Raw genomic sequence first — 12,794 nt, 5'->3', positions numbered from 1 at the left:
CAGTTTTGTAGTCTGTAAAATGGTGGTCATACCTTCCATGCAAGGTTCTTATTGTCAAGATGGAAGGGGGCAATTTGCTCTTCCCAATCAACCGTGGCTTAGCATTCCAACGACCTCTCCTAACTGGTTCCATTTCCTATTCCATAGCTCCCATGATATGTATTCTTCCTAGACAAGAGTGTAGCCCCTTGAAATCCTTCTCTTCTGTTGTTCTTTGAATTCTCTGGAGCCAGAGATTGTAAACCCCACAGCTGTTTAGAATGTGATGAAGTGATACATCATCACGCCAGCTCTTCAGACGGGCGATCTGCAGAGGCAGCATGAATGACCTGAAGAAATTTCATTTTATAAGGTAAGAGAGGTGTGTGTGTGTGTGTGTGTGTGGTGGGAGCATGGGTGCCCACTTTATTTTAGAATTGTCTTTTCTAAAAATCTATCCAGAAATTTTACTGGAGCCAGAGAGAGAGAAGTGGGTATACTGTCAGAAAGGAAAAGATACCCAATCTCTCTTTAGCATGGGAAGTGGGGGAATTATTTCCAGAAACTTTATGCAACAACAACAACAACAAATGAAGGGAGCAAAAATACATTTAAAATTAAGAACAAACAAACAAAGAAATTAAAAAAGAGAAAACCCAGTATGAAAATGACTGGGAGAGACAGGCTAAAAATTGAGGGGTAGAGATTTTGAAAATGAATAAAAGAACAACAAAAAAAGAATTTTTACATGAATCAGTAAATGAATTAAAGTAAAAAATTTCAATAGATACCAAGGGAAGGTTTAGAGATAAAAATTTAAACAACTGAAAAAACAAACCAATAAACCCAGAATTGAAAAGCTAAAATGAGAATCAAAACAAATTCAAATGCATTTACGGTAAGGTAGTATTTTAATGAAAATATGAAAAACTAATAAAAGAAACTGGCTCTAAAACTAAGAAGGTTAAAGATTAAGTGGGAAATCAGGTGACTAAGACGAGAAACTTTAGAAAGGAGGATAAAACACTAAAATGAAAATAAATAAAACCAATAATGGAAATCATAAGCAGGTCATTTGCATCTGCCAGTGCTGTTGACTCTTCTAGGCCCAGGGCTGGGACCTTTAGGACTGAGACCGAGGTCCTCATGACCAGGCCTGTGGCCCAAGTATTATTCCAGAGCGTGACGGCCAAGTCACTTAGGCAATGCCCATTTTTGGTTGGTCTGCAAACATAAGGAAGAGACCAGATGCCTTCTTCTCCCTCCATTTCCCCCACCATGAAAAATCTTACACTAAGACCCTGACTCGCCACTTCCCTTTAGGTCACCTTCCCACTTACAAGAAGTGTTCCAGCCAGTGGAGCTGTGACTGTGCCTGCTGCACTAACGGTGGAAGGTGAGGGAGGTCAGCCTTCCTGGCAGAGGGAGCTGCTCTTCTGCCATGGCAACAGTCCCTGGAGTGGCCCTCAGTGTTCCAACCCCCATGACCTAAACTCAACCACCCATCTTCCTGCAGATGTGTTCTTCCCACGCCACCCTGCCCACCCTGAGTTCATTCTGTTTAATGCATATACCATTGCCCTAATCAATGGAGCCAGCAAACTCGGAGTCACTCCGGACTGCTGCCTCGTGTCTACTCCCACATCCAAAGGGCCACCAGGCACTGCCTCATCTCCTTTACCTCGCACTTGTCAAGCCCTCACTGTTTTGTTTTTTTTTTTCCCCTTAAGATCTTTAATGAATTTATTTATTGTAGAGAGTGTGTGAGGGTGGGGAGGGGCAGAGGGTGAGGGAGAGGAAGAGGGAAAGAATCTCAGGCAGACCCCGCCCTGAATTAGGGCTGGATCTCATGATCCTGAGCCGAAACCAGGAGTTGGTGGTTTAACCAAATGAGCCACCGAGGCTACCCGTCAAGCCCTCATTGTAAGTGAGAGAAGTCAGAAGAGACAAGCAAGGACCTGGACAAAATGGCTTTAGGTTCCTTGTTTTGGTGCCAGGAACTTGAGAAGACAATAGTTCATAGGGATGTGTATTATTTTAAGGCAGAGGATAGGAAGGAGCTTGGAAAATCGAGAGTCAGAAAAAGGATGATTAGCCCTGGACCCGGTCGATGTGTTGAATCCAGAACCGATTCCATAGCACAGAGTGTGCTTGGTGCTGCCCCACTTGACACACTTGAACGGACCTGAGGTCATCTTAAGTATCGGAAGTAGGATGTCAGCTTCTCTGTTGGTTGAAGAGGTCTGGAGAGACAGCCTTCTGAGTTCCTGTCTTGCTTAACATATGTTTTATTCAAAGAAAGACCAGATCTGAGAGGCAGTGGAAGGCTCTGGGGCCAAGAGGATTTTAACCATCTGATCAGTCCATCTCTGTCTTTATCCCTCCACAACGGAGCAGAGGGCTTCACAAGTCCCCTCTGACTGTTACTAATACAGGAGGATCCAAGGCAAGAGAACTCGGGAAACAGCCCAGAGCCTTCTGCCTCACATCTGACTAGGCACACAGTCTCCCGCTACTATCTGATTCAGGCCGACACTTAGACACCAGGGCATTTCTGGGCTCTGGAGAGGAGCACTGGCTGGCGCTTTCCTCTCATGGAAGGAATTTGAGCTGAATATGCTGTGCCCTGGCCTTATCTGGAGTGGGCTTCCAGGGTGGGAGAGGAAGGTGGGAGAGGAAGGAAGGTGGGCTTCCAGGCTGCAGAGACTTCTAGCAACAAACTCTGATGCTGGCATCCCCAGGCAAAACGCTGCCGCTTGTTTGAAAAACAGCTTCACGTAGATGTCGTGCTGACGGTAATCAGATTTAAAATTAGCCTTAACGCGCCTTCATCAAGGGAGGCTTAATTGCGGGGCCCAATCAGTAGACAAAATACTACAACCACAATTTTGCTGACAGAATAAATCTAAACAAACCAGAGGATTTTGAAGGGGTAAGAGCTTCTCTGAGGGATCACTCAGGCTTTGGTGCTGCTAAAAGCCGCCCCTGTTCAGACCCATCTCCTTATGGTGCAGGTCTTCTGTTTGAGTATAAACGCAGAATTTATAAGGTCTCCATTGTCCAAACTGTAGGAATTCTTACTTTTTGGCTGGGTACAGCTCCAAAGGCTGGGAAGCCCACTGTTTGGTAGCTTTGTGATCCCTGGCAAGTTACTTATCCCCTCTGAACCTCCGTTTTCTCACTTGCAAAATGAAGGAAATAAAGTGAACCTTGTAGGACTGTTGAGAGGCTTAAAATAAATAAGATGTGAATCAAGTATTTTCCCTTCATCCTTCCCAAGCCCAAATGACCAAGGGTGCTTTCAGTACCTAGGGACATTGCTGCAGACTTTTTCCATGATTAGCAAATAGGATCATTGGGTCTGATATCAGCAGGCACCTGGAGTATCTCCCTGTCCCCATCCTCTACATCTAGTTTGGTGGTTTACAAAGGGGGGCAAAATTGGGGGACATTTTTGGTTGTTACAACTCACTCGGTGAGGGTGGCGGCTGGTACTATTGGAATCTAGTGGGGAAGGTCCAGGGAGGCCATGAAACATTCTACAAAGCACAGAATAGCCAACCCCGCCCCCAACAAAGGATTATCTGACATTAAATTGTCATTAGTGCCAAGGTGGAGAACCTGGTCCTAGAGGATGGTATATATTCTTATCCTTGGCTCCTGGAAGGTAAGGAATGTGCCTTCCACAACTTCCCTTTTCATGACAAAGGTTTGAAAGAACAGTGGGGAAAGTATTCAAATGGAATTACTCTAATTATTGAGTGTAAGTGTGGGTGGAGATCACAATTCAGTCATCTTGGCTTGTATTTCTTTCCTCTTTGGTCTTCAAGTTGGGCTCTGTTAATATTTCTCTAATATCCTGATTCAGCTAATTTCCTTTGACTTTTCCCCCATTGATTTATGGGATTGACTTGTTATCCTCATCTATTAGTACCAGACACGGAGAGATATCCTGATGTGTGACGTTGAGGGTGCTCAGACTGGCCAGGGGACTTTTCCAGAAGTCGTGGGGGAGTGGTCACAGGAATCAGATGCCAAACACTGGAAAAGGATGAAGAGAATCTCTGGAAAGAGAAACCTGGCTAACCTGAGGGCAGAGTGATGGGAACAGACTCATCTTCCCTGGTTTCTTCCATTCAGTTGATGATACAAATACATATAAATATATAGCATATTCTCAGTAATACTCTATCTATTATCTGTTTTTTCTATCTGTTAATATACATACAAATCTCCGGAAGGGGAATATATTTAAATATTAATGATGGTTGTCTTGATTAGATCATTTTCTCCCTATGTACATGCTTCTGAATTTTCCAAATTTTCCAAAAGTTATTTTATACATTGAAAAACAGTAGAGATTATTTTTAAAAGAATTGAAAGCGCCATTTTCAACACGTCTGCCTGAACCTTATATTCTGAGGATTTCTCCTTCTCTGTAAATTGCAAGTTAGATGTTGGCAAGCTGCTGCTAAGAGATAAATTGCTCTCCCACTGCCCCAGCTAGGAGTCATGTCTGGGTAACAGCTGCTTCGATAATGACTTTATTTGGTGATAGATGAATTCGTGGTTGCTTTACAGATGCTAAAAAGACTTGGGTCAGACGAAGTTGCACGTATGGCTCTTTATTGAGCCTCACTTTGCTCATAGTAGGTGCAGAAAAGAGACAGCTCCATTGCAGGCAGAAGGAATGACATGACATGGCCTTCCTCTTCGCAGAGGGAGGGTTAGCTCTGGCTCTTGCTCTTGGAGGGCTGTGTGCACCTGCCAAATGTGCCCACATGGGAATACAGCCCCATGGCAAGCTCTGTTAGGGCCCAGAGCTCTGCTACCAGTCTGGTTCTTACTCTCTCTTCTGCTTTGCATTCTGCGCTGATAGCACATCGATCTTTTCCAAATGTAAACAGGAAAATGCAGAATCCAGTCTTGAAAAGGAATGGTCTCCTTTCTCAAAGAGCCACTAGCCTGTAATGGGGGAAGTGCTGGAAAGCTGATTATAGGAAAAGCCATGGATGTTCCTTGTCACAAGGGAATAACCCAATGGCACCCACTGATAGGGCAAGGGTCTTTTTTTTTTTTTTAATTTTATTATTATTATTATTATTTGTATTTGAAGCACCTCCTCACAAGTTCTGGGCACATATTTTGGAATCTGATCTTCATAAAAAACTATCCTGGTGACTCTCAAGGACCATGATGACCTCAAAGAAAATGGGAAGGTTGCTAAAGAAGTTATCTAAGAGCAGATATGAAAGAGAGAGATGGGCCAAAGAAAGAAAAGCTGATGGAATCCAGGATAAATAAATCAAGGTTTGTGGGGGAATTTTGAGGGTTGTGAGGAAGTTCTGTTACAACTTATGACCGGCATAAGGCAGTATAGATGCCCGGTGAAAGATCTAGAACTGATGCAGCTGTGGAGACTTGCTCAGATGTGAGGCTGAACAGATGAGGCATGCTTTGAAGGATTAGAGCTGCAGGATCCCAGGCAGGCTAGGGGACAGCACACAGTTCATGGCGCTTCTAGAGAAACCTAGTGTTTTGGAGGTAAGGGAGTCCATTAGCAAAAGGCGATGGCCTGCTCTCCCCTACAGAAGAGAGAACTGAAAGTTAAACTTAGGATAAAAAAAAAAAAAAAGCAGGAGTATCGGGGGACGAAGGTCTACCACAACTGTCCTTTGGAGCGAGTAGAACCCATGGAATCAGAGAAGCCTGACTCAGCTCCAGATTCACCTCCTTCCTTACTCTGTGACCTTGGAGAGTGACCTACGTCCTCAGAGCTTTGGACATCTCATCTGGGAAACAAGTAACACTACCAGCCTCCTGGAGAAGGAGATTAGGTAATGAAGGGAAAGAGATGAGGTAGTGAAGGGAAAGCCTTTAGCACAACGCTTGCCATCGGGTGGTCAGCAAATGGCAGCCGGAGCCACCCAGGCATCACATTTCTCTTGTCCAACAAAGGCAAAGAACAGAGCTCACCCCATTATTCCTGGCACCTCTTGGAATGCCCCTTGGCTCCTTACCTTGCTTCCACTGCCTGCCGGTCCTGCTCGATTCCTGCATGTTGACTCAGTTTCCACTTCCAGCTCTCTTCCTGCCGGTTGGACCACTGATCCTGGGTCTGGCCCATGCATTCAGCCTCCGCCACCACCACCAGGAAGGTGGGGGTAAGATTTGATTAGCAAAAATGAGCCTTAGTAATAATTCATGGGGAAAAGTGTGAAAGTTATAGTGAATGATGAGATCGGTGTGGTCAGCAGCTAGCCTGGGAGGCGGAGTCGAGTGTGACCTGATTCTCAGACTCCAAGGGCCCCAGTGTAGGTGTATTTGACTGTGGTTATCTGAAATGTCTCCTATGGGTATTTATTATTTACTGTTTTTGAGTCTTTTCTAGTGTCTAGATACTTTCTTATGAAACTTATGAATTTAAATAATTCTTCAACAGTTGTTATAAAAGGACTTTATGGAGAAAGGTTTACAAACCAGGAAATCACTTAGCTTAAGTCACACAATCAGCGTGCCTTAGAACTGGAATTGGTACACATGATTTCCAAGCTTATCTTTTCTTAACATCTATACAACCATGACATTGCACAAGAGCTGGGCTTTTCCTCAACACACAGGTCCATTCTCAGTCTCTCTCTCAAACACACATACAATTAGCTAGAAAAGCACTCAGGAGTTACTATTTTCTGACATCTATGTTGTGCATTTATTTTTAAAAAGTGTATTTCATACCATCAGATCTTGCTAAATCTCTTAGGATCTTTGGTCAATAGTATCACGGATTCTAAAAATCAAATGAGGGTAGCTGGTTGGCTCAGTCAGTTAAGCATTTGCCTTTGGCTCAGGTCATGATCCTAGGGTCCTGGGATTGAGCCCCACATCTTCTTCCTATGCTCCCCATTTATTCTCTCTCACTATCTCTGCCCCTCTTTCAAGTAAACAAAATCTTAAAAAATTCAGATGAAATTAAAATAAAGTCAAATAAGTTGTGTTCTTAAGTTTTAATCATGAAAAAATATTCTGTGAGTTAAGTAAGGTCTTTTGTTTGTTGGACTGTCAGACCACATTTAGAAAACTGATTGGTTTCAAGTGACATATTTTAAGTGGAACGCCATCAAACTAGAGTTTCTTTATTGATGGCTAGCTATAATCCATGTGTCTTACTCCTTTCTGGCTGTTCTAACAAAATACCACATACTGGGTGGTTTATAACAATAGAAATTTATTTCTGGCTGTTCTGGAAACTGAAAGTTCAAAATCAAGGTGGCAGCATGGTTGAGTTCTGGGGAAATCACTCTTCTGGGTTGCAGACTGCCAGCTTCTCACTGTATCCTCACAGGATGGAAAGGGGTGAGGTTGCTTCCTGGGACCTCTGTTAGAAGGATACTGATCCCCTCAGGACCTAATCACTGCCCAGAGACCCCACCTCCAATTAACATCACCTTGGGTGTTGTGTTTTCAACGGATGAATTTTAGGGTACACACATATTCAGTCCATAGTACTATGTCACATAGGAAGGGTCAAAAGAAATAGGAAAAGACTGAAAAGGACCATAATAGCTGCTTTCAAGTACTGAAAGGTTGTCATGAAGAAGATGATTGAATGTATGCATAGGGCCTTAAGTGATGCACACAGGACTGGTAGATGAAAATCAGTAAAGGTAATGAACATTCTTTTATTCTTATATGTACAGTAGTCCTACCCTCATCCATGGTTTCTGGGGTTCAGTTACCCCAACTCCACTGTGGTCCTGGAGCAGATGACCCTCTTTCTGATCTATATTCAGGTCAGTGGAAGCCTCATGCTGCTGCCTGTGTCATTACCTTCCCTGCATCCCATCACGGAGGCACTCTGTCATCTCAGGTCATCACAAGAAGAAGGGTGAATACGGTACATAAGCTATCTTGAGAGAGAGAGGCTGCATTCACATAACTTTTATTATAGTATATGGTTATAATTGTTCTGTTTTAGTATTCATTATTGCTGTTCATCTTACTGTGCCTAATGGATAAGTTAACTTTATCACAGGTATGTCTGTATAGGAAAAAACATACTGTATAAAGGGTTCAGTACTATCTGCACTTTCAGACCCTCCACTGAGGGTCTTGGAATGTACCCCCCTCAGATAAGGGGAACACTGTTGTGTTCAGATTTTTCTGCATGAGGAGGGGGTGTTCTGGTGACTGGTTGGGCCCTCTAGTTTTCCAGCACAGGCTTGCTTAAGGATGGGCCTCCTACACTTGGCTGGGAGGTAGGATTAATGTCTATTAAGGTGATTTGACCCATTAAGTCTCATCATCCAAAGAGGAAGACATCCTCATAGTTGGTGACAGCTTTTGTAAGAAATCTGGAACAGGCAGACTAGAGGGGGTGACAGGAGTGCCGTTGCCCAATAGATTACAGGAGGGGCTGGTCGGAGGAGGAGATGAGCCCAAAGATAGAGCTGATGTTGGAGACAAGGGCAGCTAACTGAAGGTCAATTGCAGGCAACACACAAAGGCATGGAGGATTGGAGGAGGCAGCAGAAAGCAGGGAATGAGAATGTATGGGCAACAGGGCAATGTAAGGATTGGAGTGGATAAAATTAGTTCACGTCATTAATCTACTGGCATTGGGTTTAGAAAAGCAAAATAAGTTGTTCTTATTTCAAAGGCAGGGCATATGTAAGACAAAAATCTGAAACACAGACTTAGCAATAAATAAGCAAGTAAACAAGTTCTCAGAATTTCATCCAAATAGAGAAAACCATTAAAAACATCTTGGCGTATATTCTTCTAAACCCTTATCTATGCATATTTAATACACATGTTTACACTTAAAAATAAAATACACACACTCCTACTATAATCTATTTTTTCAGGTAATAATTTATTAACATCTTTCCTTTTAAGAAAACATTTCATATAATTTTGAGAGCCCGTCATGGGTTATGGTGGAAATGGATGTCCCGTAAGTTATTTAATCCTGAGGTTTTAAAGTTTTATTTTTAAACACCGGAATCTCTTCTTAACAAAATCATACAGAGGAGCTTAGTGTGTTAAACAGATAAACAAAAGAAACAGAGCCATTCCATTTGATGAGAAGTACAAGGTCAGAGTCAGTCGTATCTTGAAAACTTTGGATATATACTGCCAAATTTTTCTCCAGGAAAATTGTGAGAGCTTGATTCATTATCCTTTTACCATCCATCATTGAAAGCATAAAAATTTCTTAGACAAAATTCTGTCTTAAGGTATTAACAATATGCCTTTTTAAAATTGTGACCATGAACACTTTTTTTGCTCATTGTATATTCATGATTCTTTAAGGATTTACTTACTCTTCTCGTTAACCCACATTTCTTTTGGATTATTCTGCATTAGGTTACTCTGCATTTCTTATTGATTCATTTACATAGTAAGAGAAATAACCTGTAAATTATATAGCCGTTTGCCAATGTGGTAAGCCAAGTAGGCAGCTCATTCTGATGCACGTTTCTTCAGTTTGTGTGGTGGTGAATATTTTCTCATTTCTCTACTGATCGTTCACCTTATATTTTGTTAATTGTCTTTTTTATTTCCTTTTCACAGTTTTCAACTGCATCACTCACATTGTGGGTGCTCCTTCCTTTATTTATTACTGAATTGCCTTAATTTTATTACCTTTTTCCTTCTATTGATAGCAAAGTCACACATTTTTGTTTCTAGTATTTTTAGTAGTTCCTCCCCAACTTTTAATACACAGAATTGATTTAAAGTTTAAAGATGGTTAGTATTTCTAATATGCTAAAGGTTAAAAGATGAAAATGTTTCAAGTTACATTTTGCCTTTCGTTGTAGGTTATATCCTTGTCCTGCATCTTAATCCCACATTGTTTTAATACACCTTGAATTAGTTACTACTATTGTTGTCTTGTGCACAGCCCTTTGTTGAAGATTTGCTCCCCATACTCTGCATTTTCTTCCTACACTTAACAGATCATCTGTCTGTGACAAACTCCCTCGAGCCCTGTTGGAAAATGACTTTATTATTTTTTTCCCACTCGATTAGCATTTTAACTGGGAAGAGAATTCTAGCTTATAATCTTCCACTTACCCACTACAGGTGACTTCTAAGAGTTGTTTTACTCTTTTAAGGTAAGCACAACTTTTTAATGCCTTCCCTGTGGAACTCCCTCGTAGAGGGTCACACCCAGAGTAGTTTTTCATTTCCTTCTGCCAGGACTCCAGCTCTGTCCAGGCCAGGACCAGGTATTATGTTAGTCTTTCAAGTGGACATTCTAGAACATATGGAAGCAGTATAGATGTGAGCCCTGAAATCATATGAGTCACAGGCTGATGGTCTCGAGAATTCATGTTATCGTCCTGTACCAATGGATAGATTCTTTTTCCCCTTCTAATCTGCAACTGAGCCTTCTCAGGCTTTTACGGGAAGAGCCCAGTTCCACCCCCCATCTGGCTTGCACATGACACCTGGCATCCGTCCGCACCTGGGCATGAGAGCCCGCACCCGTCAAGGTGCCCACAACTTCAGCCCCAGCTTGGTGCTTCCAGTTGACTTTTCTCTTCATCATGGGCACGTGTGGGCTTCACTTTCTTTATGACAAGCTCAGGTAAAATCATTTAAAATCATTTTCACTGTGTTTAAATGTTTTGTTGGTTTTAAAGTAATTTTGGCAAGGGGATGTTTTTTGTATTGTCACAGAGCCAGAAATCCTTTATACTTATTTTTTATCTTGCGGTATAAGGATTTTCTTTGCGGACAACTACACAGTTGATTCTGAACCTATTCCAAAGATCTTTGAATAATGTATATTGCGGATTATACATATTGAAATATCTATTGAATCCAGTTAATCGTGTTAGTTAAAGCCTAATGCCATTATTTAAGGTCTCTACATAAAGTGTGGTGTTCATCAATTCTTTTGTATTTATAATGGTCTTAGTTTATGTTTTTCAGAGCCATTTTATTTGGCATTAGACATTCTCATCAGTGATGTCAACATGGTACATTGTACCAATGTCGATGAGAATTACACACTAACTTTTCTTTTCCACAGCCTTTTATCTCCTATTTTACTCGCTTGACATTTATTTGCTCCTTCCCTGCCACCTCCCTCCCTGAGTGCACCACCGTGACTCAGTATTTGCTGGTAGATCTTGCCCATCTCTGTATTTGCAATGCTCCCTATCTTTTTCGTAACCAGCATTTGTCCAGATTTTGCTTTCACAGGCAGTCTGAGGAAGATCAGGTCTTATCTCTAGTTTTGTATTTATACACGAGGCTTCAAAAAATAGATTCTTCTGCCTTTTTTTTTTTTTTCATCCTTGCAGTGACGGTCAAGTTTCACCTCTTTGACAGCACCTGTGTGTAATCTCTGTTGGACGCAACGCAATCCCAGTCATTTGATGGATTGGCACGTTGAGCCTCCTTACAAGCGAAGTGCCTTTGACAGGGGTTCAGCCTGATCTCCCTGCCTCCAGACCCCTTCTTCTCCAAACTGTCTTTTGTGCTGCTGCCAAGGAGCAAGTGGTGATATTAAACTGCAAATCTGGTCATGCTGGACACTTCTGTGCATGTCGGTGGCCCCAGGTGAGGGAAAGAATACACTTCCAGCTGCCATTCACGGCTCTTCACTCTGGCTCAAGCTTGTCTCCTCTTCTTCTCTCTGCCATGCTCATCTCTGTCCCAGCCATGATACGTGTCCTCTTTCTAAGGCCTCATGTTCCTACATCTTGCTGGAATGCCCTTTACTAATTATTCTAGAAAGTACCACTGCAGTCCAATTAAGTGCCTGGCACTGTGCTAAAGGTAGTACATGGGCGTGGTGAGAACCATCGGCCTGGTTACTCCTCCCATGGGGCCACAGGCCACTGGGGAAGACAGAGAAAGCCTCAGTAACAACAGGGTAAGTAGAGGTGGCTGTGGGAGTGCAGAGGAGTCTCCAGCTTTGACTTTGATATCTAGGGGATGCTTTCCAGGGCAAGTGACGACCCAGGAGAGTCCCAAAGGACAAGCAGGGATCCAGCTCGGCCTTCTTTCCCTTATCACCTGGTGGCTTCTGGTCCCCGCCCCCCAATTCTGTCAGACCTCATTTCCTCCAGGCAGGGGGGGGTCACCTGCTCTGAGTGCTAACTTCTTAGCCATGGACTGTATTTATTTGCCTCTCTGTCCTGTCTTAGACAATGAGCCTCTTGAAGACAGAGTCCACTTCTTATTTTTATAGCTCTGTGCAACATGCTTGGTGCATAGCAAGTGCCTGGTTACATTTCAGTGGAATTGGGTTCCCAGACCCTGCTCTTCTCCTTCGCAACAGCTCTTCTGGCCCTGGACTCCCTCTGTGCTTTCTGAACCTCTTTCTCTGGCCAACCCTTCTTCCGTTGCTCTATTCCCAGGATCCTCTTCTGATTCTTCAATCACGCGCTCCCTACACCCACACCAGCACTCAGATAGCCTGTGTGCTTTCATCTACAAGGCTACAAGGGCAACCCCTTTCATTCTGCAAAACAGAATGACAGACAAGTAGCACCTGCTAAGAGGTGTCTATTGAAGGTGGTAAGTTCTTTGAATAGCACAACTCCTCCAAAATGTGGTGCCTGGGAAAGGTGGTTTTCTTATGGTGGAATAAAATTTTTACTAAGAAAATGAGAGCTTTACATCCCAGTTGGCTTCCTTATTTACACAGGCTTCCAAGAGGAAATTTGGATTTAACGTTCAAGTTGGCAACTCTCTTTACATGATGCTTCTGGTATAATTATTCCCTTCCTTCACCTGGATGTGTTCTAATTATTTTTCTGAAAAAAGCCCACTTAACTTGAAGTGTTCATTAAATG

Source organism: Lontra canadensis, unplaced genomic scaffold, assembly GCF_010015895.1.
Source record: "Lontra canadensis isolate GAN:19392208 unplaced genomic scaffold, GSC_riverotter_1.0 scaffold2, whole genome shotgun sequence".
Lineage (NCBI taxonomy): Eukaryota > Metazoa > Chordata > Mammalia > Carnivora > Mustelidae > Lontra > Lontra canadensis.
This window is presented reverse-complemented; position numbering follows the sequence as displayed.